The following is a 21,628-nucleotide window of genomic DNA, read 5'->3' as shown; positions in this document are numbered from 1 at the left end:
ACAGAATGATGCCCATCACGAATTAGTGGCTGCCAGTTTTTGTGTATTTTGTGAAAACTTGACTGTGACATGATTACATGATTAGACAAGAGAGATACATTTTGTTACACTCCTAGGGCATTATGCTAATGGAGAAGGTGAGAAACCCTGCACTACCACATTCGTTTCGTTGGCATTTTCGGTTGTAAAACGTCACACCTTTTTGAGTACACGTGACTTCCGATCTCTACGAACAGAAATTCGCTTCGCCAAGAGAAACGAAATTCGTAGAATTGGTCATTCTGACGAAAGTGACTTCGGTCGCGTTTTATATTCGAATAGTCATAAAATATGCCTACCTTGTGTAATCGATGTATGCTCTGACATCTTTAGGCGCGATTTATCATTGAAATGTTTTAAAAAATCAAGTTAAAAAGCCGTAAAGCAGGCTTGAATTGGGTAAGTGAGTGACTGAGCAGACGAAAGAAATTTCAAGATGGCGACCCAAACATCAGGCCGACTCAACTTTTCAGTCGGCTGGTCAAGCCGCCTAGAGGAGAAAAATGCATAAAGCAGTTAAAGTTTATGATGTGTTGAGTTGTGGCCTGAGTATCTGATGCGTTTCAGCAGAAGTGAGGCAGCTGGTATTATCTGATCGACACTTCTGAACCGGTGCGACAAGCGAAACGAAATTCTTCTGTCCTCTTAACCGCTGTATACTAGCGACACATGGTGTTCCCCCGCCGAGTGTCTTTTGCAACCACGAAAATGCCAACCATATGAATGTGGTAGCCCTTCTTAAAGTCTAAGTCTACTTTAGTGGTGGGAACTCCCAAAGTTCACTTCCCAGCTGTTCACTATGCATGAGCTGATTTGAACGTAGGAGTAGTGACTTCGAGAGTACAAATGTCAAGGTCGGGGGAATTGGGCCAGGGGGAAGGTTGAGTGCACTGCAGCTGTGTTAAAGCTGTTGTTGTTTTCGTCTGGTGAAACGAAAGGGTCGGTTCAAAGCTGTGATGATTGTCTTGGAATTCTTTCTTTCTTTATTTGGTGTTTAACGTCGTTTTCAACCACGAAGGTTATATGGCGACGGGGAAAGGGGGGAGATGGGATAGAGCCACTTGTTAATTGTTTCTTGTTCACAAAAGCAGTAATCAAAAAATTGCTCCACGGGCTTGTAACGTAGTACAATATATGACCTTACTGGGAGAATGCAAGTTTCCAGTACAAAGGACTTAACATTTCTTACATACTGCTTGACTAAAATCTTTACAAACATTGACTATATTCTATACAAGAAACACTTAACAAGGGTAAAAGGAGAAACAGAATCCGTTAGTCGCCACTTACGACATGCTGGGGAGCATCGGGTAAATTCTTTCTCGTCCCAACCAATATGGGACTCCCCCTAACCCGCGGGTGGTTGTCTTGGAATTGAATGACTGTCTATGACATTGACTTTGTTGGCCTGAATGTTGAGGAGAATAATAAATGCTGTACTATATACAATATGTGTGATGGAGAAGTTTATTATGTTCAAAAACTTTTTTAATGATTGTATATATTGGTAAAATAGATTGGTTATAGTGAAAATTTAGTGTACTGGTAAAGTTGAAAAGGCAGATTATTATTTTGTCAGATGTAAGGTGTAGTAGACGGAAGACGATTTTTATAGTATTAATTTGAAAAAAAATGTGTCAGAATATTTAGAAAAGACAATGTTGTACACCGGTTTTTTTATTTATACTTTTCCTAGTTTTTGTAATGAGGATGCATGTTTATGTAAAGTTGAAAGTCAAGATTGGATTTTTCTTTTAACATACGAAGTGTGAACCTAGCATCACAATCAGTACATGCATACTTTTTCATTCCTGTATATGTTAACCTGTGTCGCTTCAAATTAGTAGACAGCGTGAACCTTGCATCCTACTCGGTACACGCATACTTTTACTCCTGTCTGGATTAATATATGTTGCTTTAAATGCCCAGACCATGTTTTTAAATCCGGTGTCTGTTAGCATGTGTCGCTTCAAAGTAGTCGAGTCTTTGAACCTGGCATCACACTCTGTACATGCATGCGTTTTTACACCTGTATGTGTTAACACATCTCGCTTCAAATTTCCAGACTGGATGAATCTACTTTCACACTCTGTACATGCATACTTTTTCACTCCTGTATGCGGCTAATATGTGTTCCTTTAAATGACTTTCTTTCTTTCTTTATTTGGTGTTTAAAGTGTAACTAAACAAGCAAATAGGAAAAAAATCGTTCAGCAACCTTTACACTTTGATATGAACAAGAAGGGCAAAGCCCATACGACTCACATGCTTGACCTTGACCTTTACATGACCTTGACATTCAGGGTCAAGGTCAAATAACTAAACATCGCAATGACATCATACACTAAGAACTGCTTTACACATTTTTCCTACCAAAATACATGTGACCTTGACCCAAGGTCAAGGTCATCCAAGGTCATGCAACACAAAGCTGTTAATTCAAGACATAGGAAGTACAATGGTGCTTATTGGCTCTTTCTACCATGAGATATGGTCACTTTTAGTGGTTCACTACCTTATTTTGGTCACATTTCATAAGGGTCAAAGTGACCTTGACCATGATCATATGTGACCAAATGTGTCTCATGATGAAAGCATAACATGTGCCCCACATAATTTTTAAGTTTGAAACAGTTATCTTCCATAGTTCAGAGTCAAGGTCACTTCAAAATATGTATACAATCCAACTTTGAAGAGCTCCTGTGACCTTGACCTTGAAGCAAGGTAAACCAAACTGGTATCAAAAGATGGGGCTTACTTTGCCCTATATATCATATATAGGTGAGGTATTGAATCTCAAAAACTTCAGAGAAAATGGGAAAAATGTGAAAAATAGCTGTTTTTTAGGCAACATTTATGGCCCCTGCGACCTTGACCTTGAAGCAAGGTCAAGATGCTATGTATGTTTTTTGGGGCCTTGTCATCATACACCATCTTGCCAAATGTGGTGCTGATAGACTGAATAGTGTCCAAGAAATATCCAACGTTAAAGTTTTCCGGACGTCCGGACGTCCGGACGGACGGACGGACGGACGACTCGGGTGAGTACATAGACTCACTTTTGCTTCGCATGGACGGACGGACGGACGGACGACTCGGGTGAGTACATAGACTCACTTTTGCTTCGCATGTGAGTCAAAAAGCAAAATTAAGCAGCATACAGACACACGCATCATTATTATACAAATTTGCTTTTTTTATTAACATGATTATAAGGTTTAAACAAGGTGTTATTGAGATTGTAGCTCTCAAAAAACAAAGACCGGACAGAGCGAAACAGGGTGTGCCAGCGAAAGAATGGGCACACCGCGATGGCCGGCGCGCGGGTCTCGGTTACTGCACGTTTTGCAGCGCTTGGTGGCTCTATTCTATATCTCTGTGCTACTCCCTCACACGACAATACATATGCGGCGAAAAAAGGAATCGAGAGGGGGGGGGGGGGGAGGGGGGAACAAGGAATAAATTAGATCCAGAAATAATTCCACTTCATCATTCCAAAATTCAAGTGTGAAGTGATCGGATACTGTGGTAAAGATACGTGCTTAGTATCACAACTGAAAATACAAGCCCTAGGGTTTTAAATCAAGGAAACAATTAAAGTTAAGGAAAGATCAACAGAAATGTCGAGAACATGTAAAATATTGTACTTACAATCCGTTTCAGCATGCTCTTCGAATAATAATCTCCCAGTTAGCCTCGTGCTTACGATTTCGACAGGATGTTGCCTCTGACGCTGAGCCAGTAGTCTACATTTGGAGTGAATTCAAAGGCCAGAGATGCAGTACAAGCACATTAGTTAGATCCAATTCATTTACATTGCTACCTTGCCCAATTTTTGGCTATTTCTGTTGGTAACATCACACATGTGGCAAGCAGTGCTTGTTGCCGACTTTGCTGGGACAGGCAGCAGACGATTTTATTTAGAAACCAAATTCTGATTGGTTAAAACATAAAACCGGAACTCAGTACCACTTGCTCTTTGTAAGTACCAAATCAAGAAAAGATAATCAGGTAAATCTGAAATGGGTTCAACACTTTTAAAAAATCGTAGTAAATCAGAAAACACAGTAAACGTTGGAAAAATCGTCCAGTATCGCTTCTAGAGGTCTATACTTGGACAAAACATAAAGCAATTCAGTAAAGCTGACACTTCAAAATGTCTGTTTAGTTACACTTTAACGTCGTTTTCAACCACGAAGGTTATATCGCAACGGTTAAATGACTAGGCCGTTTGAACCTAACATCACACTCTGTACATGCATGCTTTTTCACATCTGTATGTGCTAACATTTGTCGCTTCAAATTTCCAGAATGGGTGAACCTAGCATCAAATTCTCTACATACATGTTTTTAACTCCGGTGTGTGTTAGCATGTGTCGCTTCAAAGTACTTGAGTCTTTGAACCTGGCATCACACTCTGTACATGCATGCTTTTTCACACCTTAATGTGTCAACATATGTCGCTTCAATGTTCCAGACTGGGTAAATCTAGCTTCACACTAATGACTATGTACATGCATACTTTTTCACTCCTGTATGTGCTAATATGTGTTCCTTTAAATGACTAGGCCGTTCGAACCCAGCATCACACTCTGTACATGCATGCTTCTTTACACCTGTATGTGTTAACATATGTTCCTTTAAATTTCCAGACCGCCTGAACCTAGCATCGCACTCTGTACATGCACACTTTTTCACTCCTGTATGTGCTAATATGTGTACCTTTAAATGACTTTCTTTCTTTCTTTATTTGGTGTTTAACGTCGTTTTCAACCACGAAGGTTATATTGCGACGGTTAAATGACTAGGCCGTTTGAACCTAGCATCACACTCTGTACATGCATGCTTTTTCACATCTGTATGTGCTAACATATGTCGCTTCAAATTTCCAGAATGGGTGAACCTAGCATCACATTCTCTACATGCATGTTTTTAACTCCGGGGTGTGTTAGCATGTGTCGCTTCAAAGTACTCGAGCCTTTGAACCTGGCATCACACTCTGTACATGCATGCTTTTTCACACCTGAATGTGTCAACATATTTCGCTTCAATGTTCATGACTGAGTAAATCTAGCTTCACACTAATGACCATGTACATGCATACTTTTGCACTCCTGTATGTGCTAATAAAATTATGTGTTCCTTTAAATGACTAGGCCGTTCCAACCTAGCATCGCACTCTGCACATACATGATTTTTCACTCCTGTATGTGTTAACATATGTCACTTCAAATTTCCAGCCTGGGTGAATCTAGCTTCACACTCTGTACATGCATGCTTCTTTACACCTGTATGTGTTAACATATGTTCCTTCAAATTTCCAGACCGCCTGAACCTAGCATCGCACTCTGCACATGCATGATTTTTCACTCCTGTATGATTGTGTTAACATATGTCGCTTCAAATTTCCAGACTGGGTGAATCTAGCTTCACACTCTGTACATGCATGCTTCTTTACACCTGTATGTGTTAACATATGTTCCTTCACATTTCCAGACCACCCTGACCTAGCATCGCACTCTGTACATGCATTCTTTCTTTCTTTATTTGGTGTTTAACGTCGTTTTCAACCATTCAAGGTTATATCCCGACGGCTGTACATGCATGCTTCTTTACACGTGTATGTCTTAAGGCTGGAGTACACTTTGGAGGCCCAATTTCAAAGTGATTAGGTAGTTTTAAAAGTTACTTTTTCTGTTAGTTCAATGTTTGCTTTATCAGGAAAATACAAAATATAAAGGGCTTAACGCGCAAAATTTTAAGATAACGACTGAAGTTTAAGCATAGGTATCAGATTTTTTCACGCAAACACTACTGAATAAGTTGCAATATTGTATTGTGAAAATGTAAACAAAATAACAATCAGATGATCACAAACTGAAGAAGAGAAATAGGGAAGCAAAATAGAACATTAAACGTAGTGATTTTACTTGTGAATTCGGAAAAAAATCCTTTTGTATCCATTTTAAAGCTCAATTTGAAGCATGGAACACCAACAAACATTGATTAAAAGTGTTAAAGTGATTACAGTGTTCAGAAATAGTGTTAGATACTAAGTTGAGTTATCCCTCTTTACCAATTTAAAAAAAAATACACCTCTTAACGCGCAAAATTTTGAACTGTGATGCTTTTACTACCCCCACCCCCTTCCCATTTGTCAGAAAAGAGTGCATATTATCTTCCAAATAGAAAAGCAGGGTAGTCAGATGATCAAAAACTTAAGAAGAGAAAGAGGGAAGCAAAATAGAACATCCAACATAATGATTTAACTTGTGAATCATGAGAAAACTATTTTTTTTACCCATTTGTGAAGCTTAATTTGAAACTTGGAACACAGACAAACATATATTAAAAGTGTTAAAGTGATTACAGTGTTCAGAAATAGTGTTAGATACCAAGTTGAGTTATCCCTCTTTACCACTGTTAAAAGAAATACACCTCTTGTCGCGCAAAATTTTGAACTGTGATACTTTTACTTCCCCCACCCCCTACCCATTTTTTCAGAAAAGAGTGCATAATTATTATCTACCAAATAGAAAAGCAGGGTAGTCAGATGCTCAAAAACTTCAGAACAGAAATAGGGAAGCAAAATAGAACATCCAACATAGTGATTTAACTGGTGAATTCTAAAAAAAACCCACTTTTTTACTCATTTTATTAGCTTAATTTAAAGCTTGGAACTGAAGACAGAAAAAAAAAATTAAGAGTGCTAAAGTGGTTACAGTGTTCAGAAATAGTGTTTGATACCAAGTTGAGTTATCCCTCTTCATCACAGTTAAAAAAAAACACCTCTTGTCGCGCAAAATCTTGAACTGTGATGCTTTTACTACCCCCACCCCCTACCCATTTTTCAGAAAAGAGTGCATATTATCTTTCAAATAGAAAAGCAGGGTAGTCAGATGATCAAAAACGTAAGAAGAGAAAGAGGGAAGCAAAATAGAACATCCAACATAATGATTTAACTTGTGAATTATGAGAAAACTATATTTTTACCCATTTTTGAAGCTTAATTTAAAACTTGGAACACAAACAAACATAAATTAAAAGTGTTAAAGTGATTACAGTGTTCAGAAATAGTGTTAGATACCAAGTTGAGTTATCCCTCTTTACCACTGTTAAAAGAAATACACCTCTTGTCGCGCAAAATCTTGAACTGTGATGCTTTTACTACCCCCACCCCCTACCCATTTTTCAGAAAAGAGTGCATATTATCTTTCAAATAGAAAAGCAGGGTAGTCAGATGATCAAAAACGTAAGAAGAGAAAGAGGGAAGCAAAATAGAACATCCAACATAATGATTTAACTTGTGAATTATGAGAAAACTATTTTTTTACCCATTTTTGAAGCTTAATTTAAAACTTGGAACACAAACAAACATAAATTAAAAGTGTTAAAGTGATTACAGTGTTCAGAAATAGTGTTAGATACCAAGTTGAGTTATCCCTCTTTACCACTGTTAAAAGAAATACACCTCTTGTCGCGCAAAATCTTGAACTGTGATGCTTTTACTACCCCCACCCCCTACCCATTTTTCAGAAAAGAGTGCATATTATCTTTCAAATAGAAAAGCAGGGTAGTCAGATGATCAAAAACTTAAAGAAGAGAAAGAGGGAAGCAAAATAGAACATCCAACATAATGATTTAACTTGTGAATTATTAAAAAACCATTTTTTTAACCCATTTTTGAAGCTTAATTTGAAACTTGGAACACAGACAAACATAAATTAAAAGTGTTAAAGTGATTACAGTGTTCATAAATAGTGTTAGATACCAAGTTGAGTTATCCCTCTTTACCAATTTAAAAAAAAAAACACCTCTTAACGCGCAAAATTTTGAACTGTGTTGCTTTTACTACCCCCACCCCCTTACCATTTTTTAGAAAAGAGTGCATATTATCTTCCAAATAGAAAAGCAGGGTAGTCAGATGATCAAAAACTTAAGAAGAGAAAGAGGGAAGCAAAATAGAACATCCAACATAATGATTTAACTTGTGAATTATGGGAAAACTATTTTTTTTACCATTTTTGAAGCTTAATTTAAAACTTGGAACACAAACAAACATAAATTAAAAGTGTTAAAGTGATTACAGTGTTCAGAAATAGTGTTAGATACCAAGTTGAATTATCCCTCTTTACCACTGTTAAAAGAAATACACCTCTTGTCGGCCAAAATCTTGAACTGTGATACTTTTACTTCCCCCACCCCCTACCCATTTTTTCAGAAAAGAGTGCATATTATCTACCAAATAGAAAAGCAGGGTAGTCAGATGATCAAAAACTGAAGAACAGAAATAGGGAAGCAAAATAGAACATCCAACATAGTGATTTAACTGGTGAATTCTGAAAAAAACTCACTTTTTTACTCATTTTATTAGCTGAATTTTAAAGCTTGGAAGACAGAGAGAAAAAAAATGAAAGTGCTAAAGTGGTTACAGTGTTCAGAAATAGTGTTTGGTACCAAGTTGAGTTATCCCTCTTCATCACAGTTAAAAGAAACACACCTCTTGTCGCGCAAAATCTTGAACTGTGATGCTTTTACTACCCCCACCCCCTACCCATTTTTCAGAAAAGAGTGCATATTATCTTCCAAATAGAAAAGCAAGGTAGTCAGATGATCAAAAACTTCAGAACAGAAATAGGGAAGCAAAAAATAACATCCAACAGAGTGATTTAACTGGTGAATTCAGAAAAAAACCCAATTTTTTTACTCATTTTATATGCTGAATTTAAAACTTGGAAGACAGAAAAAAAATTAAAAGTGCTTCAGTAGTTACAGTGTTCAGAAATAGTGTTAGATACCAAGTTGAGTTATTCCTCTTCATCACAGTTGAAAGAAACACACCTCTTGTCGCGCAAAATCTTGAACTGTCATGCTTTTACTACCCCCACCCCCTACCCATTTTTCAGAAAAGAGTGCATATTATCTTCCAAATAGAAAAGCAAGGTAGTCAGATGATCAAAAACTTCAGAACAGAAAGAGGGAAGCAAAAAACAACATCCAACAGAGTGATTTAACTGGTGAATTCAGAAAACACACACTGTTTTACTCATTTTATAAGCTGAATTTAACGCTTGGAAGACAGAACAAATAAATTAAAAGTGCTAAAGTGGTTACAGTGTTCAGAACTAGTGTTAGATACCAAGTTGAGTTATCCCTCTTCATCACAGTTAAAAGAAACACACCTCTTGTCGCACCAAATTTTATACTGTGATGCTTTTACTACCCCCACCCCCTACCCATTTTTCAGAAAAGAGTGCATATTATCTTCCAAATAGAAAAGCAAGGTAATCAGATGATCAAAAACTTAAGAAGAGAACGAGGGAAGCAAAATAGAATATCCAAAATAGTGATTTAACTGTAGATTTCAGAAGAAAAAAAACCTTTTTTTTAATCATTTTTGAAGCTGAATTAGAAGTTTGGAAGACAGAAGAAAAAAAAAAAGTGCTAAAGTGGTTACAGTGTTCAGAAATAGTGTTAGATACCAAGTTGAGTTTTTGCTCTTTATAAAAGAAACACACCTCTTGTCGCGCAAAATCTTGAACTGTGATCCTTTTACTACCCCCCGCCCTCTACCCATTTGAACAGAAAAGAGTGCATAATTTGTATTCTCTTCCAATTAGAAAAATAAGTAAAAGCAACTGGACATTTTTAAAATACATCTTTTCTGTCAGTCCAAGGATTGCTTAGTCCATTAAAAACAAACAGACTAGGATTTAACGCACCCATTTTAAGAAAAAGTTAACATGATAATTGATATATCAGACTTTTTTTATGCAATTACTACTGAAGATTCCAGACCAGGTAAAACAATCATTTTATATCCTTTGTCACATTTTTTTTATTTTATATAAATATCTATAGCGAGTCTTGTCTCTTTGTGTCATTTAGTTATTTTCAAGAATTATATCCTGGCAACAACAACAACAAAAACACCTACCTACCTACCCTATTTTTTTAGCCATGTTAATAGAAACAGACAATTTATTTGTTTTGGCCTAAAGATCTTGAAACATTTGTTTTAATAGAGAAATAACAAGTACAGCCATTAGCTGTGTCACTCGAATTTTTTTGTCAGGCTGAAACTTAGCTGTTGCGTTGGTGTCTGCAGTGTGTATCTGGGTCCAAAGCAACTTTCACATTCTCATCTACACACTCACGTTACACAAGTATATATATATATATATATATACAATTCCACCCACAGAGGCGTTCGGGGATGGGGGTCTCGCACTCGGGCGAATCACACCACAAAATACAAAGTATAACGTACACAGATTTTACTATTGAACCAAAAAGCAAATTAAATCATGAATAAATCAATCAAGCAAAACTTCCACACAATGACACACTCACTGCTCTCGGTTCACACTGCGCTCTGGACGTGCACACTTGGCAGCACGTAAACCGTTCCGGCACCGTTTGTCTTCCTGCAAGTCCAGCATAGGCACACGATTGTCCAAGAATCACAATAATCCTCGTGAATGTCACAGCAGGCATAGTAGAAAAGTCCAAAAGGGTGCGTTGATGGTGGTAATCCGGTGTACACACACACACACACACACACACACACACACACACACACACACACACACACACACACCGGTTTGGTAAGTTACCTGATAAATAATGTAGCCTGTGGATTTAACGGGGAGACTGGTCAGACAGGAAGAGCATTTCACATTTCCGATGTTCAGCGATAAACTTGTTTTCTTCGAGAGTTCGATCTTCGTGCGATTCTGGCGCGTTGTCACCAAGAACGTAAAAAAAAACCCAGGATATCATCATGATGCCTCTCTACAAAAACCAGGCAGTCTAGGAACTCTTCATCTAAAGTCAGTCAGTATTAGCCCCTCAACACAATCCTCATCTTGTCCCATAGTGATTTCTGCCGCCAAAGAACGTGTGGTTCTTAACTCACAAGACGGATTTGTCGTCTTCCATTGCGAAATTCAGATCTACCCCATGCAACTACGTGCATTGATCTGAGCAATAAAATGTAGATGCGATAATCTGCAAACATCTCTTCAACACAATCTACATCTTGTCCCATCGTGATTTCTGTCGGCAAAGAACATGTGGTTCTCAACTCACAAGACCGATTTGTCATCTTTCAGAAATTCAGACTGATCTGCCCCAAGTACGTGCAATAAAATGTAGAAGCGATAATCTGAAAAAAAATCTTTTCGCGTGAACGCTGCCACGTTGTCATCAGTCCGATGTCTTTTATCCAGAGCAGGGATGAACACACTTTTTCATCAGTAGTTTGTTATGTTTATCCGCAGACTGCTTTCCATTACTTGTCGTCTGTTTTAGCTTGACTCGTGGGGTTCTTCAGCCAGGCAAAAAGTGCTTGTTTACTGACACGTTCTCACGCACGACATGTCGTAAATGCAAGTTCTAACGATTGTTTTTTTATTGCACTGATAGAGAATGTCGATATTTGTAAACGTCTGCCATTTCCTAATGTTTATTTCATTATTTTGCATACGGATATGACTAGTAAGTGGATAATCTGTTACGACACGAAACGCGTTCTAAATCCGGAAAGGGAGGCTACTCCAACGTAGAAGGGAGGCTACTCCAACGTACTTTCCAAAGTGTGCTCCAGCCTTAACATATGTCGCTTCAAATGTCCAGACTGCCTGAACCTAGCATCACACTCTGTACATGCATGCTTTTTTACACCTGTATGTGTTAACATATGTTGATTCAAATTTCCAGAATGGGTGAATCTAGCTTCACACTTTGTACATGCATGCTTCTTTACACCTGTATGTGTTAACAAATGTTCCTTCAAATTTTTAGACCACCCGAACCTAGCATCGCACTCTGTACATGCATGCTTCTTTACACCTGTATGTGTTAACATATGTCGCTTCAATGTTCCAGAATGGGTGAATCTAGCTTCACACTTTGTACATGCATGCTTCTTTACACCTGTATGTGTTAAGATATGTTCCTTCAAATGTCCAGACTGCCTGAACCTAGCTTCACACTCTGTACATGCATGCTTCTTTACACCTGTATGTGTTAACATATGTCGCTTCAATGTTCCTGACAGTGCGAACCGAGCATCACACTCTGTACAAGCATGCTTTTTCACTCCTGTATGTGTTAGCATGTGTCGCTTCAAAGCACTAGAGTTTGCGAACCTGGCATCACACTCTGTACATGCATGCTTTTTTACACCTGTATGTGTTAACATATGTTGCTTCAAATTTCCAGACTGGGTGAATTTAGCTTCACACTCTGAACATGCATGCTTTTTCACTCCTGTATGTATTAGCATGTGTTGCTTCAACTTACAAGAGTGTTTGAACCTGGCATAACACTCTGTACATGCATGCTTTTTTACACGTGTATGTGTTAACATATGTCGATTCAAATGTCCAGACTGGGTGAACCTAGCATCACACTCTGTACATGCATGCTTTTTTACACCTGTATGTGTTAACATATGTTGATTCAAATTTCCAGAATGGGTGAATCTAGCTTCACACTTTGTACATGCATGCTTCTTTACACCTGTATGTGTTAACATATGTTCCTTCAAATTTTTAGACCACCCGAACCCAGCATTGCACTCTGTACATGCATACTTCTTTACACCTGCATGTGTTAACATATGTCGCTTCAAATTTCCAGAATGGGTGAATCTAGCTTCACACTTTGAACATGCATGCTTCTTTACACCTGTATGTGTTAAGATATGTTCCTTCAAATGTCCAGACTGCCTGAACCTAGCTTCACACTCTGTACATGCATGCTTCTTTACACCTGTATGTGTTAACATATGTCGCTTCAATGTTCCTGACAGTGCGAACCGAGAATCACACTCTGTACAAGCATGCTTTTTCACTCCTGTATGTGTTAGCATGTGTGGCTTCAAAGCACTAGAGTTTGTGAACCTGGCATCACACTCTGTACATGCATGCTTTTTTACACCTGTATGTGTTAACATATGTCGCTTCAAATTTCCAGACTGGGTGAATTTAGCTTCACACTCTGAACATGCATGCTTTTTCACTCCTGTATGTATTAGCATGTGTTGCTTCAACTTACAAGAGTGTTTGAACCTGGCATAACACTCTGTACATGCAAGCTTTTTTACACCTGTATGTGTTAACATATGTCGCTTCAAATCTCCAGACTGCCTGAACCTAGCATCACACTCTGTACATGCATGCTTTTTCACTCCGGTATGTGTCAACAAATGTTGCTTCAAAGCACTAGAATCTGCGAACCTTGCATCACACTCTGTACATGCATGCTTTTTTACACCTGTATGTGTTAACATATGTTGCTTCAAATTTCCAGACCGCACGAACCTAGCATCGCACTCTGTACATGCATACTTTTTTACTCCTGTGTGTGCTAATATGTGTTCCTTTAAATGACTAGGCCGTTGGAACCTAGCATCACACTCTGTACATGCATGCTTTTTCACTCCTGTATGTGCTAAACTGTGTCGCTTGAAATGTCCAGACTTTTTAGGCTTAGCGCCACTCTCTGTACAGGCAAGTTTTTTCTCTGTCAGGCTTATTAACATGCTTGGCTTCAGATTACCGGACTCTTCGAACCCAGTATTACACTCAATACTTGAATGTTTCTCTTGTTTCAGCCAGGTATCACACTCAGTACTAGAATGCTGCTCTTGTTTCAGCCAGGTATCACACTCAGTACTAGAATGTTTCTCTTGTTTCAGCCAGGTATCACATTCTGTATCGCACTCAGTACTTGGATGTTCCTCTTGTTTCAGCCAGGTATCACTGTGAGCGCTGTCTGCAGCTTGTCCTTCCAATGTCAGCACTGTATAAATGGAAACTGTGTCTGTGGCCACAACCTCTTTGACTGGCACTGGAAAATGAAAGCAAAAGCAAGTCATACGAGAGTGCTGATTATGATCCGTGAATAGCACACACTTTTTCTCCCGTTTCCTTTCGCAGATTAAACATACACTGAGCACAAAAAGTTAAGGATATATTTTCAATGGTATAGCCCAGGTGTTAAACAGCAGTTTTTTTGTCAGAAATATACGTGTATTTGAAGATCAGTCTTTCTTTTGCTCAAAAATGTGTTTCTGGAATCTGAGCAATATCTGGATATGACGTCACTGGTCCGTGACCACGCCTACCCTTAAAAATTTTTTGTTTTTTTATGGCATGATTCACTTTCAACCGTTGAAACAGTGACTTAAACTGAATGATAGTTTACTTTTTTTACATCCGAAAGTTTATTTGGTGTCTTACCTAACAGTTCATACACATTTCGTTCAAATCCGTAGCGCTGTCTTGCTGATCTAGCGTGTAAAAGAGAGCGAGCACAATACTGAAAAACAGCAAAATATCCATGGTTTTTATGGTGTTTTTGCTGTGTTTTAACTGTTTCTGCTCAGTGTATGGTGGCGTGTGGTTGAGAACAATATTTTTTTCCTTTTAATGTGCCAACGAGGTTTATAGACTTCACGATTAGATAGTACTTATCTCGTCAAGCATTGAGTTGGAACCACCATTCTCTTCCAATTTTAAAGTTGATACAAAAAATCACTATGGCCAGTTTACATTGATAAAATGAGACCCGAAGGGAAGTAACTCATTTTTGACCTGAGTTCAGGATGGGTCCAAAAAGTGTTCGAGACAATCTGCAAAATTAATTCTTTAACAAGAAGAGCAAACGCTCGATCGAGTCACTTTCGCAGTTCTGAATATTATATGAGGCATCAGATGGACAGGAAGAAATTGCTATTCACAACACAATACAGATGTAAATAATTTGATGTAAAGAATAATCCTATAAAGTTTGAATCAAATCCGATGAATAGTTTCAGAGATATGATATTTCAATTTTTTTCCTTCAAGACATACCTGTGACCTTGAAAAAGGTCAAAGGTCACCAAAGCAGACGTCAAAGTGTAGAGGTCACTGGGAGTCACGTTCACATAAAATTTGAGCCCGGTCACTTTTATAGTTTCCGAGAAAAGCCCAACGTTAAGTTGTGTGTTGCCGAACAGAAAAGGCTAGTTATCTCCCTTGTTTTTCTGATAACGTTCGTAAAAGGCTACAGATGTAAATACTTTGATGTAAAGAATAATCCTACAAAGTTTCAATCACATCCGATGAACTTTGTCAAAGATATAAAATGTCTAATTTTTCCTTTGACGCTGACCTGTGACCTTGAAAAAGGTCAAAGGTCAACGAAACCATCGTTAAAGTGTAGAGGTCATTGGAGGTCACGACTAAACAAAATATGAGCCGGATCGCTTTGATAGTTTCCGAGAAAAGTCCAACGTTAAGGTGGTGTCTACGGACGGCCGGCCGGACGGCCGGCCGGACAGACTAACACTGACCGATTACATAGAGTCACTTTTTCTCAAGTGACTCAAAAATTGCTCGCTCTTTTTGTAGGGCACCTAGGATGTTCCTGTTTGGTGAACGTTCAAATGGAAGGGTGTTTGTACTGTGTGTAAAAGCCTGACAGTATCTGTGATGGTTTACGGGAGGCTTACTGTCCGGGCGTGATTTCCGGTATTGAATATTCATAACAGCCGTCCAGCACCAAAACGAGATGCCATTGTTGTAGAGGGCTCAACAGAAAGCAGCCAGGATGTTCCCGTTCGGTGAGCGTTAAAATGGAAGTATGCTTGTACTGTATGTAGACGCTCGGGGAGCTCTGTGATGGTTTACGGGAGGCTTACTGTGCCTTTAAGCTCAAAAATTACTTTCCTCTCACGTGAACTTCTGTATGTTGTAGATCGCCAACGGTCTTTTCATGCTTTAGTGCGAGAAAACAACATCCTCTCATTTTGACACATTGCTAAACATAAAACCTTGCTGATTTCCCTGCACAGCGGTAATTGCTCAGTGTCAAGTTTTCTCCATTTAAAATGTTGAAAATAGATGAAACTCATTCAAACAGACTATAGTTTTTGAAAAAGACTATTGTATTTTTGGGATTATGAACAACTCTGTATGATGGCTTTCCCGATCTAACGCATAAAAGATCCCATTGTTATTCAGCGAATGAAGACAATTTCCAAATTACAGTAAAACCTGAGTCTAGCGGACCCTTGTTGTAACGGCCACCTGCTACATACGGACAGTTTATCATGGAACGAACACGATTTCAACAATAACTAACCTTTAACGGACGGACACCTGCCACTTACGGATGTGGACACGATTTTTCGGACCGTAGGAAGTCTAAACACCGTGTCACAAACGGACACTACGTACATGAAAACGCAACTTCAAAAACTCGACTGTTATTCAGGTCAGTGCTCGGCAGCCGTAGCACAAATAGTTGTCGATTGGTTGTCCTGTCCCTTTTCTGACCAATGAGTGGCTTGTTTAGATGGAGACTCACTTTCGCTTCGCTCACTTTCGCTTTTCCGCTCTCGATCTCTCTCTCTTTGTAAGCAATCGTTCGAAGGAAATAATAGTTAACACAGGTAAATTTCTGTTCCATGCATTTATGCTGAGACTAGAAAAACTGAATGAAACAAGAGCTGACCCAATTTGGTCGAGACACACTGCGGAATTTCCCGTTGAACGACCGATGAAGAGTCAGCTATTTTTAGCTTTGTGACGTCCGACTTGCGTAAGTTTGAATCGAAAATTTCAAAACTAAATTTTCATTTAATTAATATACTTACTCAACTCACATAAATGGCATTAACTTCAGTTCATTGCTAAGATATTGAAGTAGTACTCGACCCTGGTAAGGGGGGAAGTAACTCCCAAAGAAAAACAATCCGTAGTCAAGGACGGGAGTCACCTCCCCTACCGGTAACCCGCACATGCGCGGTCCTGCTACCGGCCGTCATTCCCCCACGGAAACACACACCTGTAACACATATAATGTTAGCGGGGATGGGTGGGAGGGTATAAACGATGTGAGTTGAGTAAGTATATTAATTAAATGAAAATTTAGTTTTGAAATTTTCGATTCAATCACATATTCTTACCTCAACTCACATAAATGGCAGATTGCACATAAAGGCGGTGGGATACTCACATTAAACTCTTGGAAGTATCTGGCCTGCGGCAACCATGGCTGGGAGGCAGTTGGTACCGTCCGGGTGAGTGCTGGCAATGTCCCGGAGGTAGTAGCTGAGGAAGACATCTTGAGACGTCCAGTATGCAGCTTTGAGGACGTCTGACATCCTACCAGACTTGAGGACAGCTAAGGAAGTTGCCCACGCTCGAGCCTCGTGAGTCCGAGGTGATCGAAGAGGAAGGACTGACTGCCCCCCCCCCTTGTGTCTGCCACCACTGATAGGCATGCCTTATAAGTGTGGAAGACCATCTGGTAAGCGTGGGTTTTGCAATGTCTTTATTTCGGGCTGTATTAATCGAAATAAACGACAACTTCTGAGCTGATGCTCGAATAGGAGCGGTACGCAACAAGTAAGCCTTAAGCGCGCGTACCGGACAGTTAGAAAGATCCGGATCGCCGGGGGCTAAAATGTCCCGAAGAGGCCGAATGGAAATGATCGGTGAAAGTTGGTCAGGTTTTTGATTTTTGGCGAGAAAATCGGGACGGAAACGCAGTGAAACCGAGCCGTCTCTTTCAAAAGTGATATCACGGTCTAAACCTGAGAGGCCGTGGATCTCGCTGCCCCTTCGCGCGGAAGCGAGCAGTATGAGCATGAGAGTTTTGCGCGTAAGGTCAGAAAGACTAGCGTCTTGTAAAGGTTCAAAAGCACTAGAACGGAGAAATTCGAGTACTAGCAGAACGTCCCAAGCCGGAACAGAAGTTCTCTCCGTTGCAGAACTGAGGGCCGCGCCCTTTAGCACACTCGCGATGACTCCCCCGAGGGAGATGGAGCGACCAAGCTGCTTAAGAGTAACCGAGATGGCTGAGCGGCGAACGCGCAAAGTGGACGCGGCGCGTCCCTGAGCGGAGAGCCATGCCAAGTGGTTTGCGACCTGCATTGATCGCGGGGCGACCGGGACAACATTGTTAGCTGCACACCATCGAGTCCAAGCTAGCCAGTGCGATGAATAAACAGAGGAGGTGGAACGCCTGTGAGCCTTCTGGACTAAGTCCAAAGTAAGATCTGAGGCGCCTGAGCGCTTCAGTGATCGCCGAACAGTCGCCAGGCGTGAAGATCCAGGAACTCGGGGCGATCGTGAAGAATGCCCGTCCTGGGCTGTAGAAGCTCCCCTCGCCGGAGGCTGAGCGGAATTGGCGGGCCGCTGGCGAGCCGCAGGAGGTCCGGGAACCAATGCTGACTGGGCCAGCGCGGTGCCACGAGAAGAAGACGAGGCCGCTCTAAGTCGGCTTTTCGCAGGACCCTTCCGATGAGTGGAGTGGGAGGAAAGGCGTAAGCCACTAGCCCTGTCCAGCTGATCGTCATCGCGTCGATCTTCCACGCTTCCGGGTCCGGAAACGGGGAGACAAAGATCGGAAGGCGACGCGAAAACCTCGTGGCAAAGAGGTCGACCATCGGTCGCTCTACCTGCGCCCAAAGGCGGAGGAGCGCCTGATGTGCGATGGTCCACTCTGTGTGGAGGATCTGAGAGGACCGGCTGAGGGCGTCGGCCAGGACGTTCAGGCAGCCGGGCAGGTAGCGAGCCGAGACCAGAATCTGATGGCGAGCGCACCAAGAAAGGATCTCGCATGCTCGGCTGGACAACAGTTGAGATCGGGAACCGCCCTGTTTGTTGAGGTAGGCAGCGACTGTCGTGTTGTCGGTATGAATCAACACATGGGTGCCCTGAAGGGCGGAGAGAAAATGCTGAAGCCCCAGAAAGACTGCCTCGAGCTCGAGGCGATTGATGTGCCAAAGCCGCTGCTCTTGTGACCACCGACCGGACGTCGTGTGTGTGTCCACGTGAGCCCCCCAACCCTTCTGACGCGTCCGAAAAGAGATGCGTGGAGGGAGGAGGAAGCGCTATGGGCACTCCCTGCAGAAGCCAAGGGGTGTTCATCCACTGAAGCGTGGTCTGCTGAAACCAGACCCCGAGCGGGACTGAAACGTCCCAGCCTTGTGAAGTCGGATTCCAGACTGAACTGAGCGCCGCCTGAAACGGGCGCTTGTGGGATCTGCCTAGCGGAATAAGGGACGACATGGACTCCATCTGGCCTTGTACAGACGCAAGCGTCCGGGCTGGAGCTGACTGAAGCCCTAACAGGGAAGACAGAAGAGCCTGCAGTTTGTCCACTCGGCGTTGAGTGGGACGGACTGTCCACTCCCGTGAATCGAACGCCATGCCAAGGTAAGTAAAGGTCTGCGACGGAGTCAGCTCGGACTTGGTGTGGTTGACTCGGAAGCCGAGATCCTGAGCCTGAGCAAGGACAAACTGGGTATGCTGAAGGCAGAGCGCTTCCTGCTGATGAAGGATCAGCCAGTCGTCCAAGTATGCCCTGAGCCGAACCCCGTGCTGCCGAACGAGGGCACAAAGTTGGCGCACCACCATGGTGAATACCCAGGGAGCAAGTGACAGCCCGAAGGGAAGGGCTCGAAACTGGAAGATTCGGTCCCCCCACAGAAAACGCAACCACTTCCGGTCCGCCTCGTGCATGAGGATGTGGAAGTAGGCGTCCGTCAGGTCGACGGACGTCACCCAGTCGCCCGGGCGAAGCGCCTCCCTGACGGTCGCCGGCGTTTCCATGGTGAACCGAATTTTGCGCAAAAAGCGGTTCAGTGGAGAGAGGTCTAAGACTGGCCGCCACCCCCCGGAAGCCTTGGGAACAACGAAGATTCTTCCGTAAAAACCCAAGGAGGAGTGGTCGAGAACCTCCTCTATAGCCTGCTACTGCAGCAAGAGAAGGATTTCCGCCTGAATTGCCTCCCGAGCGTCGAGGCTGGCCGGAAACCGGAAATTGGCCGGCGCTCTGGACAAAGGGGCCTTGCCTTCCTGCCAAGGAAGGCGGAACCCCGATCGAATCACCCCCATGATCCATAGGCTGCTTGTCCGAGACAGCCACACTGGAAGGGCCCGGGAGAGGCCGCCTGCTACCGAAAGGGTAGAGGCTGGGGGGGTGACTGGATCGGGGGGGTCTCATTGGGGGTTGGGCTTGCGCCCAGACCCCCGCTTCCCAAAGGAAGGTTTACGCTGGTAAGGGCGGGAACGTGAACCACCCCTACCTGCCTGAGACGACTTCTGCCCCGAGGACTTGCCTGCAGCCGGTGCAGAACTCCGTGGTTTGTTACCGTGCTGCTTAAGAGCGAGTTCCATCAGTTGCACCACATGATGGTCACGAGCCTCCTCCGTTTGCTGCCGGAGGGCATCCAAAGAGCGTGATCCCAGCAACGCACCCTCTGAGAAGGGAGAGACTCTCAAAGAGTCTATGGTGGCCTTATCCGTCAGGCGTGAGCCGTTAAGAAAAGCCTCGCGCCTCCAAAACACAACCTGAGAGTAGAGCCGAGCAGCAAGAGTCATCTGACTGTCAGTGACCTTCGCGAGGGCCGCCAAGAGCATGGCAGCATCAGCCTCAATGGCATCGTCACGGAACCTAAAAGGTTCGATGGACGAAGCGATGGCTCTCGTGAGAGACCGGATGAGCGTTTCCGCTAAGGAGGTCAGTTCGAGGGAAGAACGCCCGCTCTCCTCCAGCCCGAGTAGACTCTGTTCCGTACACACGGCAGTCCTATCTCGGCTATAACCGTCCTGCCGTAAGAGAGCCAGTTCCGGAGTCACCGGAAGTGGAGCTGTGGGCAGCGAAAACGAGGAGAGAAGAGAATGTGGCCTGCTAGGCAGCCGCGATCTTCTTGAATTAGCTGGGAGGCCGCCGCCTGCCTGAGCCGAGGCTAACCAAGGCTGAGCAGACGGGGGGGCTTCCCCATGAGCAGCCAAGAGAGGGTAGGGTGTGTTAGCGTCCGCCAACACCTGAGCCATCACAAAAGGGACGGAAGGAGATTCAATGAACCGGAACTTCGCCTTCGTGTCCCCCGCGCCCGCAAAATCTGCCAAAGCAGAAGGAGGGGGTGCGACCACAGTAGAATCGGCGGAGACACCCTCAGGGAAGTACCGTGAGGTTATCTCCGCAGCCAACTCCAGAGTAGGGCCCAGTTTATTGGGAATCCGTAAGGGGGTAACAGATTCAGAGCAATCCTCATCCCCTTCCTGTTCCTCTCCAAAACCTTCCTGATCTCCATCAGAAGGAGGGTCCGGCAAACCGGAAACCCACCCGTCCACGGAAGCGGAAGTGGCTAAAGTCGGATGAACAATAGACGGAAGCGCCGCAAATTGTCCACCAACAGCACCGCCGACAACCGGAACCGCCGCGGCGGAACCGGAAGTCGGGGCCGGAAGTCGATGCGTAACCAGGGACGGGATAGCAGGGACACTGCCACCGGAACCACTAGCCCGCTGTCCTCCACCGGAAGTGCCTGCCACAGCACAACCGGAAGTCGAGGACGACAACCCGCGGGCAGGCCCGACCGGAAGCCCCGAGGGGCAACCAGAGGAGCCTACCCCCTGCGAACTCGAACCAGGAACGGCGGCAGCCGGACCAAGAGCTACAGGTCGATGACCGCCGACAGAATCTTGTAGGCCAGAGCTGGACAGACAAGACGCTGCTGCCTGCCCCCCAGAGGCCGGGACAGCCGAAACTGATCCCAGGGGGGCAGGCTGGCGCGCTT

The 21,628-nt window shown here is 42.9% G+C and overlaps 1 long non-coding RNA gene across 1 annotated transcript in view; it reads right to left on the bottom strand.

Annotated features, from left to right (window-relative positions):
- Window positions 1–11,267: 11,267 nt before the first annotated feature.
- Window positions 11,268–21,628, bottom strand: part of LOC138949426 (uncharacterized) — a 28,321-nt gene continuing 17,960 nt past the window's right edge. The window contains exon 4 of the long non-coding RNA XR_011450274.1: window positions 11,268–13,896. This is a non-coding gene — a long non-coding RNA (uncharacterized lncRNA). The remainder of the gene's footprint in view (window positions 13,897–21,628) is intronic.

The sequence above is a fragment of the Littorina saxatilis genome, linkage group LG15 (assembly GCF_037325665.1).
Source record: "Littorina saxatilis isolate snail1 linkage group LG15, US_GU_Lsax_2.0, whole genome shotgun sequence".
NCBI classification, from domain to species: Eukaryota; Metazoa; Mollusca; class Gastropoda; order Littorinimorpha; family Littorinidae; genus Littorina; species Littorina saxatilis.
This window is presented reverse-complemented; position numbering and strand designations above follow the sequence as displayed.